General features: G+C 53.0%; 26 non-coding genes and 6 pseudogenes across 26 annotated transcripts; all 32 read right to left on the bottom strand.

Annotated features, from left to right (window-relative positions):
• Window positions 1–271: 271 nt before the first annotated feature.
• Window positions 272–390, bottom strand: LOC148827671 (5S ribosomal RNA). Its single transcript, XR_016092764.1, has one exon. It is a non-coding gene; the product is annotated as a 5S ribosomal RNA (ribosomal RNA).
• A 456-nt stretch (window positions 391–846) lies between these two features.
• Window positions 847–965, bottom strand: LOC148827670 (5S ribosomal RNA). Its single transcript, XR_016092763.1, has one exon. It is a non-coding gene; the product is annotated as a 5S ribosomal RNA (ribosomal RNA).
• Window positions 966–1,421: 456 nt separating this feature from the next.
• LOC148827669 (5S ribosomal RNA) lies at window positions 1,422–1,540 on the bottom strand. The gene has a single exon (XR_016092762.1). It is a non-coding gene; the product is annotated as a 5S ribosomal RNA (ribosomal RNA).
• A 537-nt stretch (window positions 1,541–2,077) lies between these two features.
• On the bottom strand, window positions 2,078–2,196 carry LOC148827668 (5S ribosomal RNA). Its single transcript, XR_016092761.1, has one exon. It is a non-coding gene; the product is annotated as a 5S ribosomal RNA (ribosomal RNA).
• A 456-nt stretch (window positions 2,197–2,652) lies between these two features.
• LOC148827667 (5S ribosomal RNA) lies at window positions 2,653–2,771 on the bottom strand. The gene has a single exon (XR_016092760.1). It is a non-coding gene; the product is annotated as a 5S ribosomal RNA (ribosomal RNA).
• Window positions 2,772–3,308: 537 nt separating this feature from the next.
• LOC148827666 (5S ribosomal RNA) lies at window positions 3,309–3,427 on the bottom strand. The gene has a single exon (XR_016092759.1). It is a non-coding gene; the product is annotated as a 5S ribosomal RNA (ribosomal RNA).
• Window positions 3,428–3,883: 456 nt separating this feature from the next.
• On the bottom strand, window positions 3,884–4,002 carry LOC148827665 (5S ribosomal RNA). The gene has a single exon (XR_016092758.1). It is a non-coding gene; the product is annotated as a 5S ribosomal RNA (ribosomal RNA).
• A 456-nt stretch (window positions 4,003–4,458) lies between these two features.
• On the bottom strand, window positions 4,459–4,577 carry LOC148827664 (5S ribosomal RNA). Its single transcript, XR_016092949.1, has one exon. It is a non-coding gene; the product is annotated as a 5S ribosomal RNA (ribosomal RNA).
• Window positions 4,578–5,114: 537 nt separating this feature from the next.
• LOC148827663 (5S ribosomal RNA) lies at window positions 5,115–5,233 on the bottom strand. Its single transcript, XR_016092755.1, has one exon. It is a non-coding gene; the product is annotated as a 5S ribosomal RNA (ribosomal RNA).
• Window positions 5,234–5,689: 456 nt separating this feature from the next.
• LOC148827662 (5S ribosomal RNA) lies at window positions 5,690–5,808 on the bottom strand (annotated as a pseudogene).
• A 456-nt stretch (window positions 5,809–6,264) lies between these two features.
• Window positions 6,265–6,383, bottom strand: LOC148827661 (5S ribosomal RNA). The gene has a single exon (XR_016092754.1). It is a non-coding gene; the product is annotated as a 5S ribosomal RNA (ribosomal RNA).
• Window positions 6,384–6,839: 456 nt separating this feature from the next.
• On the bottom strand, window positions 6,840–6,958 carry LOC148827660 (5S ribosomal RNA). The gene has a single exon (XR_016092753.1). It is a non-coding gene; the product is annotated as a 5S ribosomal RNA (ribosomal RNA).
• A 456-nt stretch (window positions 6,959–7,414) lies between these two features.
• On the bottom strand, window positions 7,415–7,533 carry LOC148827659 (5S ribosomal RNA). The gene has a single exon (XR_016092864.1). It is a non-coding gene; the product is annotated as a 5S ribosomal RNA (ribosomal RNA).
• Window positions 7,534–8,070: 537 nt separating this feature from the next.
• LOC148827658 (5S ribosomal RNA) lies at window positions 8,071–8,189 on the bottom strand. The gene has a single exon (XR_016092752.1). It is a non-coding gene; the product is annotated as a 5S ribosomal RNA (ribosomal RNA).
• A 456-nt stretch (window positions 8,190–8,645) lies between these two features.
• On the bottom strand, window positions 8,646–8,764 carry LOC148827657 (5S ribosomal RNA). The gene has a single exon (XR_016092751.1). It is a non-coding gene; the product is annotated as a 5S ribosomal RNA (ribosomal RNA).
• Window positions 8,765–9,301: 537 nt separating this feature from the next.
• Window positions 9,302–9,420, bottom strand: LOC148827656 (5S ribosomal RNA; annotated as a pseudogene).
• A 456-nt stretch (window positions 9,421–9,876) lies between these two features.
• Window positions 9,877–9,995, bottom strand: LOC148827655 (5S ribosomal RNA). Its single transcript, XR_016092749.1, has one exon. It is a non-coding gene; the product is annotated as a 5S ribosomal RNA (ribosomal RNA).
• Window positions 9,996–10,451: 456 nt separating this feature from the next.
• On the bottom strand, window positions 10,452–10,570 carry LOC148827654 (5S ribosomal RNA). Its single transcript, XR_016092748.1, has one exon. It is a non-coding gene; the product is annotated as a 5S ribosomal RNA (ribosomal RNA).
• A 537-nt stretch (window positions 10,571–11,107) lies between these two features.
• Window positions 11,108–11,226, bottom strand: LOC148827653 (5S ribosomal RNA; annotated as a pseudogene).
• A 456-nt stretch (window positions 11,227–11,682) lies between these two features.
• LOC148827652 (5S ribosomal RNA) lies at window positions 11,683–11,801 on the bottom strand (annotated as a pseudogene).
• A 456-nt stretch (window positions 11,802–12,257) lies between these two features.
• Window positions 12,258–12,376, bottom strand: LOC148827651 (5S ribosomal RNA). The gene has a single exon (XR_016092747.1). It is a non-coding gene; the product is annotated as a 5S ribosomal RNA (ribosomal RNA).
• A 537-nt stretch (window positions 12,377–12,913) lies between these two features.
• Window positions 12,914–13,032, bottom strand: LOC148827650 (5S ribosomal RNA). Its single transcript, XR_016092746.1, has one exon. It is a non-coding gene; the product is annotated as a 5S ribosomal RNA (ribosomal RNA).
• A 456-nt stretch (window positions 13,033–13,488) lies between these two features.
• LOC148827649 (5S ribosomal RNA) lies at window positions 13,489–13,607 on the bottom strand. Its single transcript, XR_016092845.1, has one exon. It is a non-coding gene; the product is annotated as a 5S ribosomal RNA (ribosomal RNA).
• Window positions 13,608–14,144: 537 nt separating this feature from the next.
• On the bottom strand, window positions 14,145–14,263 carry LOC148827648 (5S ribosomal RNA; annotated as a pseudogene).
• Window positions 14,264–14,719: 456 nt separating this feature from the next.
• On the bottom strand, window positions 14,720–14,838 carry LOC148827647 (5S ribosomal RNA; annotated as a pseudogene).
• A 456-nt stretch (window positions 14,839–15,294) lies between these two features.
• On the bottom strand, window positions 15,295–15,413 carry LOC148827646 (5S ribosomal RNA). The gene has a single exon (XR_016092744.1). It is a non-coding gene; the product is annotated as a 5S ribosomal RNA (ribosomal RNA).
• Window positions 15,414–15,950: 537 nt separating this feature from the next.
• Window positions 15,951–16,069, bottom strand: LOC148827645 (5S ribosomal RNA). Its single transcript, XR_016092742.1, has one exon. It is a non-coding gene; the product is annotated as a 5S ribosomal RNA (ribosomal RNA).
• A 456-nt stretch (window positions 16,070–16,525) lies between these two features.
• On the bottom strand, window positions 16,526–16,644 carry LOC148827644 (5S ribosomal RNA). Its single transcript, XR_016092741.1, has one exon. It is a non-coding gene; the product is annotated as a 5S ribosomal RNA (ribosomal RNA).
• Window positions 16,645–17,100: 456 nt separating this feature from the next.
• On the bottom strand, window positions 17,101–17,219 carry LOC148827643 (5S ribosomal RNA). The gene has a single exon (XR_016093109.1). It is a non-coding gene; the product is annotated as a 5S ribosomal RNA (ribosomal RNA).
• Window positions 17,220–17,675: 456 nt separating this feature from the next.
• Window positions 17,676–17,794, bottom strand: LOC148827642 (5S ribosomal RNA). Its single transcript, XR_016092740.1, has one exon. It is a non-coding gene; the product is annotated as a 5S ribosomal RNA (ribosomal RNA).
• A 456-nt stretch (window positions 17,795–18,250) lies between these two features.
• On the bottom strand, window positions 18,251–18,369 carry LOC148827641 (5S ribosomal RNA). Its single transcript, XR_016092739.1, has one exon. It is a non-coding gene; the product is annotated as a 5S ribosomal RNA (ribosomal RNA).
• A 456-nt stretch (window positions 18,370–18,825) lies between these two features.
• LOC148827640 (5S ribosomal RNA) lies at window positions 18,826–18,944 on the bottom strand. The gene has a single exon (XR_016092738.1). It is a non-coding gene; the product is annotated as a 5S ribosomal RNA (ribosomal RNA).
• Window positions 18,945–19,222: the final 278 nt, after the last annotated feature.

Raw genomic sequence — 19,222 nt, 5'->3', positions numbered from 1 at the left:
TACAATTCTGAAAAACGCGACTCCCCGAACGCCAGCCGAACAAGTCTCCACAGCCGAAGCGCTGTGTCTCTTTTCAGCTGGCGATAAACCTTTCCTCGATCCTTTGCGGACTTGTAAAACTGTTCATGATCAGAATAAAAAACGCTCACGCTAATACACAAGCACCCGTGTCTCGCCAAAGCTGACAAATAAACAGACGGACAAGCCGCACTGCACGTGTGAACAGGGGAATGAGCGAGCGAGCGGGGATAGGGCGCCTCCTGCGCTTAAAAGCTTACAGCACCTGGTATTCCCAGGCGGTCTCCCATCCAAGTACTAACCAGGCCCATCCCTGTTTAGCTTCCGAGATCAGACGAGATCAGGCGTGCTCAAGGGGGTGTGGCCGTAAGCGAGAGCAAGGCTCGCTGGCACCCTTCTTATAGAGAGGACAGCTCCGTCACCTCTTTTACGACGCTGCTTTTTTCTTGCTTCCTTCCAATGAGGACGGAGCTGCGGGAGAAAGGGCGCTATAGAGGATCGCTGTGGAGAGCTGCTGCTGTGCTTTGACATCTGAGCTCTGTGGAAAACGATCTCAATACAATTCTGAAAAACGCGACTCCCCGAACGCCAGCCGAACAAGTCTCCACAGCCGATGCGCTGTGTCTCTTTTCAGCTGGCGATAAACCTTTCCTCGATCCTTTGCGGACTTGTAAAACTGTTCATGATCAGAATAAAAAACGCTCACGCTAATACACAAGCACCCGTGTCTCGCCAAAGCTGACAAATAAACAGACGGACAAGCCGCACTGCACGTGTGAACAGGGGAATGAGCGAGCGAGCGGGGATAGGGCGCCTCCTGCGCTTAAAAGCTTACAGCACCTGGTATTCCCAGGCGGTCTCCCATCCAAGTACTAACCAGGCCCATCCCTGTTTAGCTTCCGAGATCAGACGAGATCAGGCGTGCTCAAGGGGGTGTGGCCGTAAGCGAGAGCAAGGCTCGCTGGCACCCTTCTTATAGAGAGGACAGCTCCGTCACCTCTTTTACGACGCTGCTTTTTTCTTGCTTCCTTCCAATGAGGACGGAGCTGCGGGAGAAAGGGCGCTATAGAGGATCGCTGTGGAGAGCTGCTGCTGTGCTTTGACATCTGAGCTCTGTGGAAAACGATCTCAATACAATTCTGAAAAACGCGACTCCCCGAACGCCAGCCGAACAAGTCTCCACAGCCGAAGCGCTGTGTCTCTTTTCAGCTGGCGATAAACCTTTCCTCGATCCTTTGCGGACTTGTAAAACTGTTCATGATCAGAATAAAAAACGCTCACGCTAATACACAAGCACCCGTGTCTCGCCAAAGCTGACAAATAAACAGACGGACAAGCCGCACTGCACGTGTGAACAGGGGAATGAGCGAGCGAGCGGGGATAGGGCGCCTCCTGCGCTTAAAAGCTTACAGCACCTGGTATTCCCAGGCGGTCTCCCATCCAAGTACTAACCAGGCCCATCCCTGTTTAGCTTCCGAGATCAGACGAGATCAGGCGTGCTCAAGGGGGTGTGGCCGTAAGCGAGAGCAAGGCTCGCTGGCACCCTTCTTATAGAGAGGACAGCTCCGTCACCTCTTTTACGACGCTGCTTTTTTTCCCTTGCGTTTTTCTCTTCTTCCCACGTTCTCTCTCTTCACTGCCTTCGTCCCCGCTCTATTTCACTTCAGCCTTTCACTCTTGCTTCCTTCCAATGAGGACGGAGCTGCGGGAGAAAGGGCGCTATAGAGGATCGCTGTGGAGAGCTGCTGCTGTGCTTTGACATCTGAGCTCTGTGGAAAACGATCTCAATACAATTCTGAAAAACGCGACTCCCCGAACGCCAGCCGAACAAGTCTCCACAGCCGAAGCGCTGTGTCTCTTTTCAGCTGGCGATAAACCTTTCCTCGATCCTTTGCGGACTTGTAAAACTGTTCATGATCAGAATAAAAAACGCTCACGCTAATACACAAGCACCCGTGTCTCGCCAAAGCTGACAAATAAACAGACGGACAAGCCGCACTGCACGTGTGAACAGGGGAATGAGCGAGCGAGCGGGGATAGGGCGCCTCCTGCGCTTAAAAGCTTACAGCACCTGGTATTCCCAGGCGGTCTCCCATCCAAGTACTAACCAGGCCCATCCCTGTTTAGCTTCCGAGATCAGACGAGATCAGGCGTGCTCAAGGGGGTGTGGCCGTAAGCGAGAGCAAGGCTCGCTGGCACCCTTCTTATAGAGAGGACAGCTCCGTCACCTCTTTTACGACGCTGCTTTTTTCTTGCTTCCTTCCAATGAGGACGGAGCTGCGGGAGAAAGGGCGCTATAGAGGATCGCTGTGGAGAGCTGCTGCTGTGCTTTGACATCTGAGCTCTGTGGAAAACGATCTCAATACAATTCTGAAAAACGCGACTCCCCGAACGCCAGCCGAACAAGTCTCCACAGCCGAAGCGCTGTGTCTCTTTTCAGCTGGCGATAAACCTTTCCTCGATCCTTTGCGGACTTGTAAAACTGTTCATGATCAGAATAAAAAACGCTCACGCTAATACACAAGCACCCGTGTCTCGCCAAAGCTGACAAATAAACAGACGGACAAGCCGCACTGCACGTGTGAACAGGGGAATGAGCGAGCGAGCGGGGATAGGGCGCCTCCTGCGCTTAAAAGCTTACAGCACCTGGTATTCCCAGGCGGTCTCCCATCCAAGTACTAACCAGGCCCATCCCTGTTTAGCTTCCGAGATCAGACGAGATCAGGCGTGCTCAAGGGGGTGTGGCCGTAAGCGAGAGCAAGGCTCGCTGGCACCCTTCTTATAGAGAGGACAGCTCCGTCACCTCTTTTACGACGCTGCTTTTTTTCCCTTGCGTTTTTCTCTTCTTCCCACGTTCTCTCTCTTCACTGCCTTCGTCCCCGCTCTATTTCACTTCAGCCTTTCACTCTTGCTTCCTTCCAATGAGGACGGAGCTGCGGGAGAAAGGGCGCTATAGAGGATCGCTGTGGAGAGCTGCTGCTGTGCTTTGACATCTGAGCTCTGTGGAAAACGATCTCAATACAATTCTGAAAAACGCGACTCCCCGAACGCCAGCCGAACAAGTCTCCACAGCCGAAGCGCTGTGTCTCTTTTCAGCTGGCGATAAACCTTTCCTCGATCCTTTGCGGACTTGTAAAACTGTTCATGATCAGAATAAAAAACGCTCACGCTAATACACAAGCACCCGTGTCTCGCCAAAGCTGACAAATAAACAGACGGACAAGCCGCACTGCACGTGTGAACAGGGGAATGAGCGAGCGAGCGGGGATAGGGCGCCTCCTGCGCTTAAAAGCTTACAGCACCTGGTATTCCCAGGCGGTCTCCCATCCAAGTACTAACCAGGCCCATCCCTGTTTAGCTTCCGAGATCAGACGAGATCAGGCGTGCTCAAGGGGGTGTGGCCGTAAGCGAGAGCAAGGCTCGCTGGCACCCTTCTTATAGAGAGGACAGCTCCGTCACCTCTTTTACGACGCTGCTTTTTTCTTGCTTCCTTCCAATGAGGACGGAGCTGCGGGAGAAAGGGCGCTATAGAGGATCGCTGTGGAGAGCTGCTGCTGTGCTTTGACATCTGAGCTCTGTGGAAAACGATCTCAATACAATTCTGAAAAACGCGACTCCCCGAACGCCAGCCGAACAAGTCTCCACAGCCGAAGCGCTGTGTCTCTTTTCAGCTGGCGATAAACCTTTCCTCGATCCTTTGCGGACTTGTAAAACTGTTCATGATCAGAATAAAAAACGCTCACGCTAATACACAAGCACCCGTGTCTCGCCAAAGCTGACAAATAAACAGACGGACAAGCCGCACTGCACGTGTGAACAGGGGAATGAGCGAGCGAGCGGGGATAGGGCGCCTCCTGCGCTTAAAAGCTTACAGCACCTGGTATTCCCAGGCGGTCTCCCATCCAAGTACTAACCAGGCCCATCCCTGTTTAGCTTCCGAGATCAGACGAGATCAGGCGTGCTCAAGGGGGTGTGGCCGTAAGCGAGAGCAAGGCTCGCTGGCACCCTTCTTATAGAGAGGACAGCTCCGTCACCTCTTTTACGACGCTGCTTTTTTCTTGCTTCCTTCCAATGAGGACGGAGCTGCGGGAGAAAGGGCGCTATAGAGGATCGCTGTGGAGAGCTGCTGCTGTGCTTTGACATCTGAGCTCTGTGGAAAACGATCTCAATACAATTCTGAAAAACGCGACTCCCCGAACGCCAGCCGAACAAGTCTCCACAGCCGATGCGCTGTGTCTCTTTTCAGCTGGCGATAAACCTTTCCTCGATCCTTTGCGGACTTGTAAAACTGTTCATGATCAGAATAAAAAACGCTCACGCTAATACACAAGCACCCGTGTCTCGCCAAAGCTGACAAATAAACAGACGGACAAGCCGCACTGCACGTGTGAACAGGGGAATGAGCGAGCGAGCGGGGATAGGGCGCCTCCTGCGCTTAAAAGCTTACAGCACCTGGCATTCCCAGGCGGTCTCCCATCCAAGTACTAACCAGGCCCATCCCTGTTTAGCTTCCGAGATCAGACGAGATCAGGCGTGCTCAAGGGGGTGTGGCCGTAAGCGAGAGCAAGGCTCGCTGGCACCCTTCTTATAGAGAGGACAGCTCCGTCACCTCTTTTACGACGCTGCTTTTTTTCCCTTGCGTTTTTCTCTTCTTCCCACGTTCTCTCTCTTCACTGCCTTCGTCCCCGCTCTATTTCACTTCAGCCTTTCACTCTTGCTTCCTTCCAATGAGGACGGAGCTGCGGGAGAAAGGGCGCTATAGAGGATCGCTGTGGAGAGCTGCTGCTGTGCTTTGACATCTGAGCTCTGTGGAAAACGATCTCAATACAATTCTGAAAAACGCGACTCCCCGAACGCCAGCCGAACAAGTCTCCACAGCCGAAGCGCTGTGTCTCTTTTCAGCTGGCGATAAACCTTTCCTCGATCCTTTGCGGACTTGTAAAACTGTTCATGATCAGAATAAAAAACGCTCACGCTAATACACAAGCACCCGTGTCTCGCCAAAGCTGACAAATAAACAGACGGACAAGCCGCACTGCACGTGTGAACAGGGGAATGAGCGAGCGAGCGGGGATAGGGCGCCTCCAGCGCTTAAAAGCTTACAGCACCTGGTATTCCCAGGCGGTCTCCCATCCAAGTACTAACCAGGCCCATCCCTGTTTAGCTTCCGAGATCAGACGAGATCAGGCGTGCTCAAGGGGGTGTGGCCGTAAGCGAGAGCAAGGCTCGCTGGCACCCTTCTTATAGAGAGGACAGCTCCGTCACCTCTTTTACGACGCTGCTTTTTTCTTGCTTCCTTCCAATGAGGACGGAGCTGCGGGAGAAAGGGCGCTATAGAGGATCGCTGTGGAGAGCTGCTGCTGTGCTTTGACATCTGAGCTCTGTGGAAAACGATCTCAATACAATTCTGAAAAACGCGACTCCCCGAACGCCAGCCGAACAAGTCTCCACAGCCGAAGCGATGTGTCTCTTTTCAGCTGGCGATAAACCTTTCCTCGATCCTTTGCGGACTTGTAAAAATGTTCATGATCAGAATAAAAAACGCTCACGCTAATACACAAGCACCCGTGTCTCGCCAAAGCTGACAAATAAACAGACGGACAAGCCGCACTGCACGTGTGAACAGGGGAATGAGCGAGCGAGCGGGGATAGGGCGCCTCCTGCGCTTAAAAGCTTACAGCACCTGGTATTCCCAGGCGGTCTCCCATCCAAGTACTAACCAGGCCCATCCCTGTTTAGCTTCCGAGATCAGACGAGATCAGGCGTGCTCAAGGGTGTGTGGCCGTAAGCGAGAGCAAAGCTCGCTGGCACCCTTCTTATAGAGAGGACAGCTCCGTCACCTCTTTTACGACGCTGCTTTTTTCTTGCTTCCTTCCAATGAGGACGGAGCTGCGGGAGAAAGGGCGCTATAGAGGATCGCTGTGGAGAGCTGCTGCTGTGCTTTGACATCTGAGCTCTGTGGAAAACGATCTCAATACAATTCTGAAAAACGCGACTCCCCGAACGCCAGCCGAACAAGTCTCCACAGCCGAAGCGATGTGTCTCTTTTCAGCTGGCGATAAACCTTTCCTCGATCCTTTGCGGACTTGTAAAACTGTTCATGATCAGAATAAAAAACGCTCACGCTAATACACAAGCACCCGTGTCTCGCCAAAGCTGACAAATAAACAGACGGACAAGCCGCACTGCATGTGTGAACAGGGGAATGAGCGAGCGAGCGGGGATAGGGCGCCTCCTGCGCTTAAAAGCTTACAGCACCTGGTATTCCCAGGCGGTCTCCCATCCAAGTACTAACCAGGCCCATCCCTGTTTAGCTTCCGAGATCAGACGAGATCAGGCGTGCTCAAGGGGGTGTGGCCGTAAGCGAGAGCAAGGCTCGCTGGCACCCTTCTTATAGAGAGGACAGCTCCGTCACCTCTTTTACGACGCTGCTTTTTTCTTGCTTCCTTCCAATGAGGACGGAGCTGCGGGAGAAAGGGCGCTATAGAGGATCGCTGTGGAGAGCTGCTGCTGTGCTTTGACATCTGAGCTCTGTGGAAAACGATCTCAATACAATTCTGAAAAACGCGACTCCCCGAACGCCAGCCGAACAAGTCTCCACAGCCGAAGCGCTGTGTCTCTTTTCAGCTGGCGATAAACCTTTCCTCGATCCTTTGCGGACTTGTAAAACTGTTCATGATCAGAATAAAAAACGCTCACGCTAATACACAAGCACCCGTGTCTCGCCAAAGCTGACAAATAAACAGACGGACAAGCCGCACTGCACGTGTGAACAGGGGAATGAGCGAGCGAGCGGGGATAGGGCGCCTCCTGCGCTTAAAAGCTTACAGCACCTGGTATTCCCAGGCGGTCTCCCATCCAAGTACTAACCAGGCCCATCCCTGTTTAGCTTCCGAGATCAGACGAGATCAGGCGTGCTCAAGGGGGTGTGGCCGTAAGCGAGAGGAAGGCTCGCTGGCACCCTTCTTATAGAGAGGACAGCTCCGTCACCTCTTTTACGACGCTGCTTTTTTCTTGCTTCCTTCCAATGAGGACGGAGCTGCGGGAGAAAGGGCGCTATAGAGGATCGCTGTGGAGAGCTGCTGCTGTGCTTTGACATCTGAGCTCTGTGGAAAACGATCTCAATACAATTCTGAAAAACGCGACTCCCCGAACGCCAGCCGAACAAGTCTCCACAGCCGATGCGCTGTGTCTCTTTTCAGCTGGCGATAAACCTTTCCTCGATCCTTTGCGGACTTGTAAAACTGTTCATGATCAGAATAAAAAACGCTCACGCTAATACACAAGCACCCGTGTCTCGCCAAAGCTGACAAATAAACAGACGGACAAGCCGCACTGCACGTGTGAACAGGGGAATGAGCGAGCGAGCGGGGATAGGGCGCCTCCTGCGCTTAAAAGCTTACAGCACCTGGTATTCCCAGGCGGTCTCCCATCCAAGTACTAACCAGGCCCATCCCTGTTTAGCTTCCGAGATCAGACGAGATCAGGCGTGCTCAAGGGGGTGTGGCCATAAGCGAGAGCAAGGCTCGCTGGCACCCTTCTTATAGAGAGGACAGCTCCGTCACCTCTTTTACGACGCTGCTTTTTTTCCCTTGCGTTTTTCTCTTCTTCCCACGTTCTCTCTCTTCACTGCCTTCGTCCCCGCTCTATTTCACTTCAGCCTTTCACTCTTGCTTCCTTCCAATGAGGACGGAGCTGCGGGAGAAAGGGCGCTATAGAGGATCGCTGTGGAGAGCTGCTGCTGTGCTTTGACATCTGAGCTCTGTGGAAAACGATCTCAATACAATTCTGAAAAACGCGACTCCCCGAACGCCAGCCGAACAAGTCTCCACAGCCGAAGCGCTGTGTCTCTTTTCAGCTGGCGATAAACCTTTCCTCGATCCTTTGCGGACTTGTAAAACTGTTCATGATCAGAATAAAAAACGCTCACGCTAATACACAAGCACCCGTGTCTCGCCAAAGCTGACAAATAAACAGACGGACAAGCCGCACTGCACGTGTGAACAGGGGAATGAGCGAGCGAGCGGGGATAGGGCGCCTCCTGCGCTTAAAAGCTTACAGCACCTGGTATTCCCAGGCGGTCTCCCATCCAAGTACTAACCAGGCCCATCCCTGTTTAGCTTCCGAGATCAGACGAGATCAGGCGTGCTCAAGGGGGTGTGGCCGTAAGCGAGAGCAAGGCTCGCTGGCACCCTTCTTATAGAGAGGACAGCTCCGTCACCTCTTTTACGACGCTGCTTTTTTCTTGCTTCCTTCCAATGAGGACGGAGCTGCGGGAGAAAGGGCGCTATAGAGGATCGCTGTGGAGAGCTGCTGCTGTGCTTTGACATCTGAGCTCTGTGGAAAACGATCTCAATACAATTCTGAAAAACGCGACTCCCCGAACGCCAGCCGAACAAGTCTCCACAGCCGAAGCACTGTGTCTCTTTTCAGCTGGCGATAAACCTTTCCTCGATCCTTTGCGGACTTGTAAAACTGTTCATGATCAGAATAAAAAACGCTCACGCTAATACACAAGCACCCGTGTCTCGCCAAAGCTGACAAATAAACAGACGGACAAGCCGCACTGCACGTGTGAACAGGGGAATGAGCGAGCGAGCGGGGATAGGGCGCCTCCTGCGCTTAAAAGCTTACAGCACCTGGTATTCCCAGGCGGTCTCCCATCCAAGTACTAACCAGGCCCATCCCTGTTTAGCTTCCGAGATCAGACGAGATCAGGCGTGCTCAAGGGGGTGTGGCCGTAAGCGAGAGCAAGGCTCGCTGGCACCCTTCTTATAGAGAGGACAGCTCCGTCACCTCTTTTACGACGCTGCTTTTTTTCCCTTGCGTTTTTCTCTTCTTCCCACGTTCTCTCTCTTCACTGCCTTCGTCCCCGCTCTATTTCACTTCAGCCTTTCACTCTTGCTTCCTTCCAATGAGGACGGAGCTGCGGGAGAAAGGGCGCTATAGAGGATCGCTGTGGAGAGCTGCTGCTGTGCTTTGACATCTGAGCTCTGTGGAAAACGATCTCAATACAATTCTGAAAAACGCGACTCCCCGAACGCCAGCCGAACAAGTCTCCACAGCCGAAGCGCTGTGTCTCTTTTCAGCTGGCGATAAACCTTTCCTCGATCCTTTGCGGACTTGTAAAACTGTTCATGATCAGAATAAAAAACGCTCACGCTAATACACAAGCACCCGTGTCTCGCCAAAGCTGACAAATAAACAGACGGACAAGCCGCACTGCACGTGTGAACAGGGGAATGAGCGAGCGAGCGGGGATAGGGCGCCTCCTGCGCTTAAAAGCTTACAGCACCTGGTATTCCCAGGCGGTCTCCCATCCAAGTACTAACCAGGCCCATCCCTGTTTAGCTTCCGAGATCAGACGAGACCAGGCGTGCTCAAGGGGGTGTGGCCGTAAGCGAGAGCAAGGCTCGCTGGCACCCTTCTTATAGAGAGGACAGCTCCGTCACCTCTTTTACGACGCTGCTTTTTTCTTGCTTCCTTCCAATGAGGACGGAGCTGCGGGAGAAAGGGCGCTATAGAGGATCGCTGTGGAGAGCTGCTGCTGTGCTTTGACATCTGAGCTCTGTGGAAAACGATCTCAATACAATTCTGAAAAACGCGACTCCCCGAACGCCAGCCGAACAAGTCTCCACAGCCGAAGCGCTGTGTCTCTTTTCAGCTGGCGATAAACCTTTCCTCGATCCTTTGCGGACTTGTAAAACTGTTCATGATCAGAATAAAAAACGCTCACGCTAATACACAAGCACCCGTGTCTCGCCAAAGCTGACAAATAAACAGACGGACAAGCCGCACTGCACGTGTGAACAGGGGAATGAGCGAGCGAGCGGGGATAGGGCGCCTCCTGCGCTTAAAAGCTTACAGCACCTGGTATTCCCAGGCGGTCTCCCATCCAAGTACTAACCAGGCCCATCCCTGTTTAGCTTCCGAGATCAGACGAGATCAGGCGTGCTCAAGGGGGTGTGGCCGTAAGCGAGAGCAAGGCTCGCTGGCACCCTTCTTATAGAGAGGACAGCTCCGTCACCTCTTTTACGACGCTGCTTTTTTCTTGCTTCCTTCCAATGAGGACGGAGCTGCGGGAGAAAGGGCGCTATAGAGGATCGCTGTGGAGAGCTGCTGCTGTGCTTTGACATCTGAGCTCTGTGGAAAACGATCTCAATACAATTCTGAAAAACGCGACTCCCCGAACGCCAGCCGAACAAGTCTCCACAGCCGAAGCACTGTGTCTCTTTTCAGCTGGCGATAAACCTTTCCTCGATCCTTTGCGGACTTGTAAAACTGTTCATGATCAGAATAAAAAACGCTCACGCTAATACACAAGCACCCGTGTCTCGCCAAAGCTGACAAATAAACAGACGGACAAGCCGCACTGCACGTGTGAACAGGGGAATGAGCGAGCGAGCGGGGATAGGGCGCCTCCTGCGCTTAAAAGCTTACAGCACCTGGTATTCCCAGGCGGTCTCCCATCCAAGTACTAACCAGGCCCATCCCTGTTTAGCTTCCGAGATCAGACGAGATCAGGCGTGCTCAAGGGGGTGTGGCCGTAAGCGAGAGCAAGGCTCGCTGGCACCCTTCTTATAGAGAGGACAGCTCCGTCACCTCTTTTACGACGCTGCTTTTTTTCCCTTGCGTTTTTCTCTTCTTCCCACGTTCTCTCTCTTCACTGCCTTCGTCCCCGCTCTATTTCACTTCAGCCTTTCACTCTTGCTTCCTTCCAATGAGGACGGAGCTGCGGGAGAAAGGGCGCTATAGAGGATCGCTGTGGAGAGCTGCTGCTGTGCTTTGACATCTGAGCTCTGTGGAAAACGATCTCAATACAATTCTGAAAAACGCGACTCCCCGAACGCCAGCCGAACAAGTCTCCACAGCCGAAGCGCTGTGTCTCTTTTCAGCTGGCGATAAACCTTTCCTCGATCCTTTGCGGACTTGTAAAACTGTTCATGATCAGAATAAAAAACGCTCACGCTAATACACAAGCACCCGTGTCTCGCCAAAGCTGACAAATAAACAGACGGACAAGCCGCACTGCACGTGTGAACAGGGGAATGAGCGAGCGAGCGGGGATAGGGCGCCTCCTGCGCTTAAAAGCTTACAGCACCTGGTATTCCCAGGCGGTCTCCCATCCAAGTACTAACCAGGCCCATCCCTGTTTAGCTTCCGAGATCAGACGAGACCAGGCGTGCTCAAGGGGGTGTGGCCGTAAGCGAGAGCAAGGCTCGCTGGCACCCTTCTTATAGAGAGGACAGCTCCGTCACCTCTTTTACGACGCTGCTTTTTTCTTGCTTCCTTCCAATGAGGACGGAGCTGCGGGAGAAAGGGCGCTATAGAGGATCGCTGTGGAGAGCTGCTGCTGTGCTTTGACATCTGAGCTCTGTGGAAAACGATCTCAATACAATTCTGAAAAACGCGACTCCCCGAACGCCAGCCGAACAAGTCTCCACAGCCGAAGCGCTGTGTCTCTTTTCAGCTGGCGATAAACCTTTCCTCGATCCTTTGCGGACTTGTAAAACTGTTCATGATCAGAATAAAAAACGCTCACGCTAATACACAAGCACCCGTGTCTCGCCAAAGCTGACAAATAAACAGACGGACAAGCCGCACTGCACGTGTGAACAGGGGAATGAGCGAGCGAGCGGGGATAGGGCGCCTCCTGCGCTTAAAAGCTTACAGCACCTGGTATTCCCAGGCGGTCTCCCATCCAAGTACTAACCAGGCCCATCCCTGTTTAGCTTCCGAGATCAGACAAGATCAGGCGTGCTCAAGGGGGTGTGGCCGTAAGCGAGAGCAAGGCTCGCTGGCACCCTTCTTATAGAGAGGACAGCTCCGTCACCTCTTTTACGACGCTGCTTTTTTCTTGCTTCCTTCCAATGAGGACGGAGCTGCGGGAGAAAGGGCGCTATAGAGGATCGCTGTGGAGAGCTGCTGCTGTGCTTTGACATCTGAGCTCTGTGGAAAACGATCTCAATACAATTCTGAAAAACGCGACTCCCCGAACGCCAGCCGAACAAGTCTCCACAGCCGAAGCGCTGTGTCTCTTTTCAGCTGGCGATAAACCTTTCCTCGATCCTTTGCGGACTTGTAAAACTGTTCATGATCAGAATAAAAAACGCTCACGCTAATACACAAGCACCCGTGTCTCGCCAAAGCTGACAAATAAACAGACGGACAAGCCGCACTGCACGTGTGAACAGGGGAATGAGCGAGCGAGCGGGGATAGGGCGCCTCCTGCGCTTAAAAGCTTACAGCACCTGGTATTCCCAGGCGGTCTCCCATCCAAGTACTAACCAGGCCCATCCCTGTTTAGCTTCCGAGATCAGACGAGATCAGGCGTGCTCAAGGGGGTGTGGCCGTAAGCGAGAGCAAGGCTCGCTGGCACCCTTCTTATAGAGAGGACAGCTCCGTCACCTCTTTTACGACGCTGCTTTTTTTCCCTTGCGTTTTTCTCTTCTTCCCACGTTCTCTCTCTTCACTGCCTTCGTCCCCGCTCTATTTCACTTCAGCCTTTCACTCTTGCTTCCTTCCAATGAGGACGGAGCTGCGGGAGAAAGGGCGCTATAGAGGATCGCTGTGGAGAGCTGCTGCTGTGCTTTGACATCTGAGCTCTGTGGAAAACGATCTCAATACAATTCTGAAAAACGCGACTCCCCGAACGCCAGCCGAACAAGTCTCCACAGCCGAAGCGCTGTGTCTCTTTTCAGCTGGCGATAAACCTTTCCTCGATCCTTTGCGGACTTGTAAAACTGTTCATGATCAGAATAAAAAACGCTCACGCTAATACACAAGCACCCGTGTCTCGCCAAAGCTGACAAATAAACAGACGGACAAGCCGCACTGCACGTGTGAACAGGGGAATGAGCGAGCGAGCGGGGATAGGGCGCCTCCTGCGCTTAAAAGCTTACAGCACCTGGTATTCCCAGGCGGTCTCCCATCCAAGTACTAACCAGGCCCATCCCTGTTTAGCTTCCGAGATCAGACGAGATCAGGCGTGCTCAAGGGGGTGTGGCCGTAAGCGAGAGCAAGGCTCGCTGGCACCCTTCTTATAGAGAGGACAGCTCCGTCACCTCTTTTACGACGCTGCTTTTTTCTTGCTTCCTTCCAATGAGGACGGAGCTGCGGGAGAAAGGGCGCTATAGAGGATCGCTGTGGAGAGCTGCTGCTGTGCTTTGACATCTGAGCTCTGTGGAAAACGATCTCAATACAATTCTGAAAAACGCGACTCCCCGAACGCCAGCCGAACAAGTCTCCACAGCCGAAGCGCTGTGTCTCTTTTCAGCTGGCGATAAACCTTTCCTCGATCCTTTGCGGACTTGTAAAACTGTTCATGATCAGAATAAAAAACGCTCACGCTAATACACAAGCACCCGTGTCTCGCCAAAGCTGACAAATAAACAGACGGACAAGCCGCACTGCACGTGTGAACAGGGGAATGAGCGAGCGAGCGGGGATAGGGCGCCTCCTGCGCTTAAAAGCTTACAGCACCTGGTATTCCCAGGCGGTCTCCCATCCAAGTACTAACCAGGCCCATCCCCGTTTAGCTTCCGAGATCAGACGAGATCAGGCGTGCTCAAGGGGGTGTGGCCGTAAGCGAGAGCAAGGCTCGCTGGCACCCTTCTTATAGAGAGGACAGCTCCGTCACCTCTTTTACGACGCTGCTTTTTTTCCCTTGCGTTTTTCTCTTCTTCCCACGTTCTCTCTCTTCACTGCCTTCGTCCCCGCTCTATTTCACTTCAGCCTTTCACTCTTGCTTCCTTCCAATGAGGACGGAGCTGCGGGAGAAAGGGCGCTATAGAGGATCGCTGTGGAGAGCTGCTGCTGTGCTTTGACATCTGAGCTCTGTGGAAAACGATCTCAATACAATTCTGAAAAACGCGACTCCCCGAACGCCAGCCGAACAAGTCTCCACAGCCGAAGCGCTGTGTCTCTTTTCAGCTGGCGATAAACCTTTCCTCGATCCTTTGCGGACTTGTAAAACTGTTCATGATCAGAATAAAAAACGCTCACGCTAATACACAAGCACCCGTGTCTCGCCAAAGCTGACAAATAAACAGACGGACAAGCCGCACTGCACGTGTGAACAGGGGAATGAGCGAGCGAGCGGGGATAGGGCGCCTCCTGCGCTTAAAAGCTTACAGCACCTGGTATTCCCAGGCGGTCTCCCATCCAAGTACTAACCAGGCCCATCCCTGTTTAGCTTCCGAGATCAGACGAGACCAGGCGTGCTCAAGGGGGTGTGGCCGTAAGCGAGAGCAAGGCTCGCTGGCACCCTTCTTATAGAGAGGACAGCTCCGTCACCTCTTTTACGACGCTGCTTTTTTCTTGCTTCCTTCCAATGAGGACGGAGCTGCGGGAGAAAGGGCGCTATAGAGGATCGCTGTGGAGAGCTGCTGCTGTGCTTTGACATCTGAGCTCTGTGGAAAACGATCTCAATACAATTCTGAAAAACGCGACTCCCCGAACGCCAGCCGAACAAGTCTCCACAGCCGAAGCGCTGTGTCTCTTTTCAGCTGGCGATAAACCTTTCCTCGATCCTTTGCGGACTTGTAAAACTGTTCATGATCAGAATAAAAAACGCTCACGCTAATACACAAGCACCCGTGTCTCGCCAAAGCTGACAAATAAACAGACGGACAAGCCGCACTGCACGTGTGAACAGGGGAATGAGCGAGCGAGCGGGGATAGGGCGCCTCCTGCGCTTAAAAGCTTACAGCACCTGGTATTCCCAGGCGGTCTCCCATCCAAGTACTAACCAGGCCCATCCCTGTTTAGCTTCCGAGATCAGACAAGATCAGGCGTGCTCAAGGGGGTGTGGCCGTAAGCGAGAGCAAGGCTCGCTGGCACCCTTCTTATAGAGAGGACAGCTCCGTCACCTCTTTTACGACGCTGCTTTTTTCTTGCTTCCTTCCAATGAGGACGGAGCTGCGGGAGAAAGGGCGCTATAGAGGATCGCTGTGGAGAGCTGCTGCTGTGCTTTGACATCTGAGCTCTGTGGAAAACGATCTCAATACAATTCTGAAAAACGCGACTCCCCGAACGCCAGCCGAACAAGTCTCCACAGCCGAAGCGCTGTGTCTCTTTTCAGCTGGCGATAAACCTTTCCTCGATCCTTTGCGGACTTGTAAAACTGTTCATGATCAGAATAAAAAACGCTCACGCTAATACACAAGCACCCGTGTCTCGCCAAAGCTGACAAATAAACAGACGGACAAGCCGCACTGCACGTGTGAACAGGGGAATGAGCGAGCGAGCGGGGATAGGGCGCCTCCTGCGCTTAAAAGCTTACAGCACCTGGTATTCCCAGGCGGTCTCCCATCCAAGTACTAACCAGGCCCATCCCTGTTTAGCTTCCGAGATCAGACGAGATCAGGCGTGCTCAAGGGGGTGTGGCCGTAAGCGAGAGCAAGGCTCGCTGGCACCCTTCTTATAGAGAGGACAGCTCCGTCACCTCTTTTACGACGCTGCTTTTTTTCCCTTGCGTTTTTCTCTTCTTCCCACGTTCTCTCTCTTCACTGCCTTCGTCCCCGCTCTATTTCACTTCAGCCTTTCACTCTTGCTTCCTTCCAATGAGGACGGAGCTGCGGGAGAAAGGGCGCTATAGAGGATCGCTGTGGAGAGCTGCTGCTGTGCTTTGACATCTGAGCTCTGTGGAAAACGATCTCAATACAATTCTGAAAAACGCGACTCCCCGAACGCCAGCCGAACAAGTCTCCACAGCCGAAGCGCTGTGTCTCTTTTCAGCTGGCGATAAACCTTTCCTCGATCCTTTGCGGACTTGTAAAACTGTTCATGATCAGAATAAAAAACGCTCACGCTAATACACAAGCACCCGTGTCTCGCCAAAGCTGACAAATAAACAGACGGACAAGCCGCACTGCACGTGTGAACAGGGGAATGAGCGAGCGAGCGGGGATAGGGCGCCTCCTGCGCTTAAAAGCTTACAGCACCTGGTATTCCCAGGCGGTCTCCCATCCAAGTACTAACCAGGCCCATCCCTGTTTAGCTTCCGAGATCAGACGAGATCAGGCGTGCTCAAGGGGGTGTGGCCGTAAGCGAGAGCAAGGCTCGCTGGCACCCTTCTTATAGAGAGGACAGCTCCGTCACCTCTTTTACGACGCTGCTTTTTTCTTGCTTCCTTCCAATGAGGACGGAGCTGCGGGAGAAAGGGCGCTATAGAGGATCGCTGTGGAGAGCTGCTGCTGTGCTTTGACATCTGAGCTCTGTGGAAAACGATCTCAATACAATTCTGAAAAACGCGACTCCCCGAACGCCAGCCGAACAAGTCTCCACAGCCGAAGCGCTGTGTCTCTTTTCAGCTGGCGATAAACCTTTCCTCGATCCTTTGCGGACTTGTAAAACTGTTCATGATCAGAATAAAAAACGCTCACGCTAATACACAAGCACCCGTGTCTCGCCAAAGCTGACAAATAAACAGACGGACAAGCCGCACTGCACGTGTGAACAGGGGAATGAGCGAGCGAGCGGGGATAGGGCGCCTCCTGCGCTTAAAAGCTTACAGCACCTGGTATTCCCAGGCGGTCTCCCATCCAAGTACTAACCAGGCCCATCCCTGTTTAGCTTCCGAGATCAGACGAGATCAGGCGTGCTCAAGGGGGTGTGGCCGTAAGCGAGAGCAAGGCTCGCTGGCACCCTTCTTATAGAGAGGACAGCTCCGTCACCTCTTTTACGACGCTGCTTTTTTCTTGCTTCCTTCCAATGAGGACGGAGCTGCGGGAGAAAGGGCGCTATAGAGGATCGCTGTGGAGAGCTGCTGCTGTGCTTTGACATCTGAGCTCTGTGGAAAACGATCTCAATACAATTCTGAAAAACGCGACTCCCCGAACGCCAGCCGAACAAGTCTCCACAGCCGAAGCGCTGTGTCTCTTTTCAGCTGGCGATAAACCTTTCCTCGATCCTTTGCGGACTTGTAAAACTGTTCATGATCAGAATAAAAAACGCTCACGCTAATACACAAGCACCCGTGTCTCGCCAAAGCTGACAAATAAACAGACGGACAAGCCGCACTGCACGTGTGAACAGGGGAATGAGCGAGCGAGCGGGGATAGGGCGCCTCCTGCGCTTAAAAGCTTACAGCACCTGGTATTCCCAGGCGGTCTCCCATCCAAGTACTAACCAGGCCCATCCCTGTTTAGCTTCCGAGATCAGACGAGATCAGGTGTGCTCAAGGGGGTGTGGCCGTAAGCGAGAGCAAGGCTCGCTGGCACCCTTCTTATAGAGAGGACAGCTCCGTCACCTCTTTTACGACGCTGCTTTTTTCTTGCTTCCTTCCAATGAGGACGGAGCTGCGGGAGAAAGGGCGCTATAGAGGATCGCTGTGGAGAGCTGCTGCTGTGCTTTGACATCTGAGCTCTGTGGAAAACGATCTCAATACAATTCTGAAAAACGCGACTCCCCGAACGCCAGCCGAACAAGTCTCCACAGCCGAAGCGCTGTGTCTCTTTTCAGCTGGCGATAAACCTTTCCTCGATCCTTTGCGGACTTGTAAAACTGTTCATGATCAGAATAAAAAACGCTCACGCTAATACACAAGCACCCGTGTCTCGCCAAAGCTGACAAATAAACAGACGGACAAGCCGCACTGCACGTGTGAACAGGGGAATGAGCGAGCGAGCGGGGATAGGGCGCCTCCTGCGCTTAAAAGCTTACAGCACCTGGTATTCCCAGGCGGTCTCCCATCCAAGTACTAACCAGGCCCATCCCTGTTTAGCTTCCGAGATCAGACGAGATCAGGCGTGCTCAAGGGGGTGTGGCCGTAAGCGAGAGCAAGGCTCGCTGGCACCCTTCTTATAGAGAGGACAGCTCCGTCACCTCTTTTACGACGCTGCTTTTTTCTTGCTTCCTTCCAATGAGGACGGAGCTGCGGGAGAAAGGGCGCTATAGAGGATCGCTGTGGAGAGCTGCTGCTGTGCTTTGACATCTGAGCTCTGTGGAAAACGATCTCAATACAATTCTGAAAAACGCGACTCCCCGAACGCCAGCCGAACAAGTCTCCACAGCCGAAGCGCTGTGTCTCTTTTCAGCTGGCGATAAACCTTTCCTCGATCCTTTGCGGACTTGTAAAACTGTTCATGATCAGAATAAAAAACGCTCACGCTAATACACAAGCACCCGTGTCTCGCCAAAGCTGACAAATAAACAGACGGACAAGCCGCACTGCACGTGTGAACAGGGGAATGAGCGAGCGAGCGGGGATAGGGCGCCTCCTGCGCTTAAAAGCTTACAGCACCTGGTATTCCCAGGCGGTCTCCCATCCAAGTACTAACCAGGCCCATCCCTGTTTAGCTTCCGAGATCAGACGAGATCAGGCGTGCTCAAGGGGGTGTGGCCGTAAGCGAGAGCAAGGCTCGCTGGCACCCTTCTTATAGAGAGGACAGCACCGTCACCTCTTTTACGACGCTGCTTTTTTCTTGCTTCCTTCCAATGAGGACGGAGCTGCGGGAGAAAGGGCGCTATAGAGGATCGCTGTGGAGAGCTGCTGCTGTGCTTTGACATCTGAGCTCTGTGGAAAACGATCTCAATACAATTCTGAAAAACGCGACTCCCCGAACGCCAGCCGAACAAGTCTCCACAGCCGAAGCGCTGTGTCTCTTTTCAGCTGGCGATAAACCTTTCCTCGATCCTTTGCGGACTTGTAAAACTGTTCATGATCAGAATAAAAAACGCTCACGCTAATACACAAGCACCCGTGTCTCGCCAAAGCTGACAAATAAACAGACGGACAAGCCGCACTGCACGTGTGAACAGGGGAATGAGCGAGCGAGCGGGGATAGGGCGCCTCCTGCGCTTAAAAGCTTACAGCACCTGGTATTCCCAGGCGGTCTCCCATCCAAGTACTAACCAGGCCCATCCCTGTTTAGCTTCCGAGATCAGACGAGATCAGGCGTGCTCAAGGGGGTGTGGCCGTAAGCGAGAGCAAGGCTCGCTGGCACCCTTCTTATAGAGAGGACAGCTCCGTCACCTCTTTTACGACGCTGCTTTTTTTCCCTTGCGTTTTTCTCTTCTTCCCACGTTCTCTCTCTTCACTGCCTTCGTCCCCGCTCTATTTCACTTCAGCCTTTCACTCTTGCTTCCTTCCAATGAGGACGGAGCTGCGGGAGAAAGGGCGCTATAGAGGATCGCTGTGGAGAGCTGCTGCTGTGCTTTGACATCTGAGCTCTGTGGAAAACGATCTCAATACAATTCTGAA

The sequence above is a fragment of the Atractosteus spatula genome, chromosome 10 (genome assembly GCF_055471065.1).
Source record: "Atractosteus spatula isolate fAtrSpa1 chromosome 10, fAtrSpa1.hap1, whole genome shotgun sequence".
In the NCBI taxonomy this organism is placed as follows: Eukaryota; Metazoa; Chordata; class Actinopteri; order Semionotiformes; family Lepisosteidae; genus Atractosteus; species Atractosteus spatula.
The sequence above is the reverse complement of the archived record's forward strand: the minus strand, read 5'-3'. Positions and strand labels throughout refer to the sequence as shown.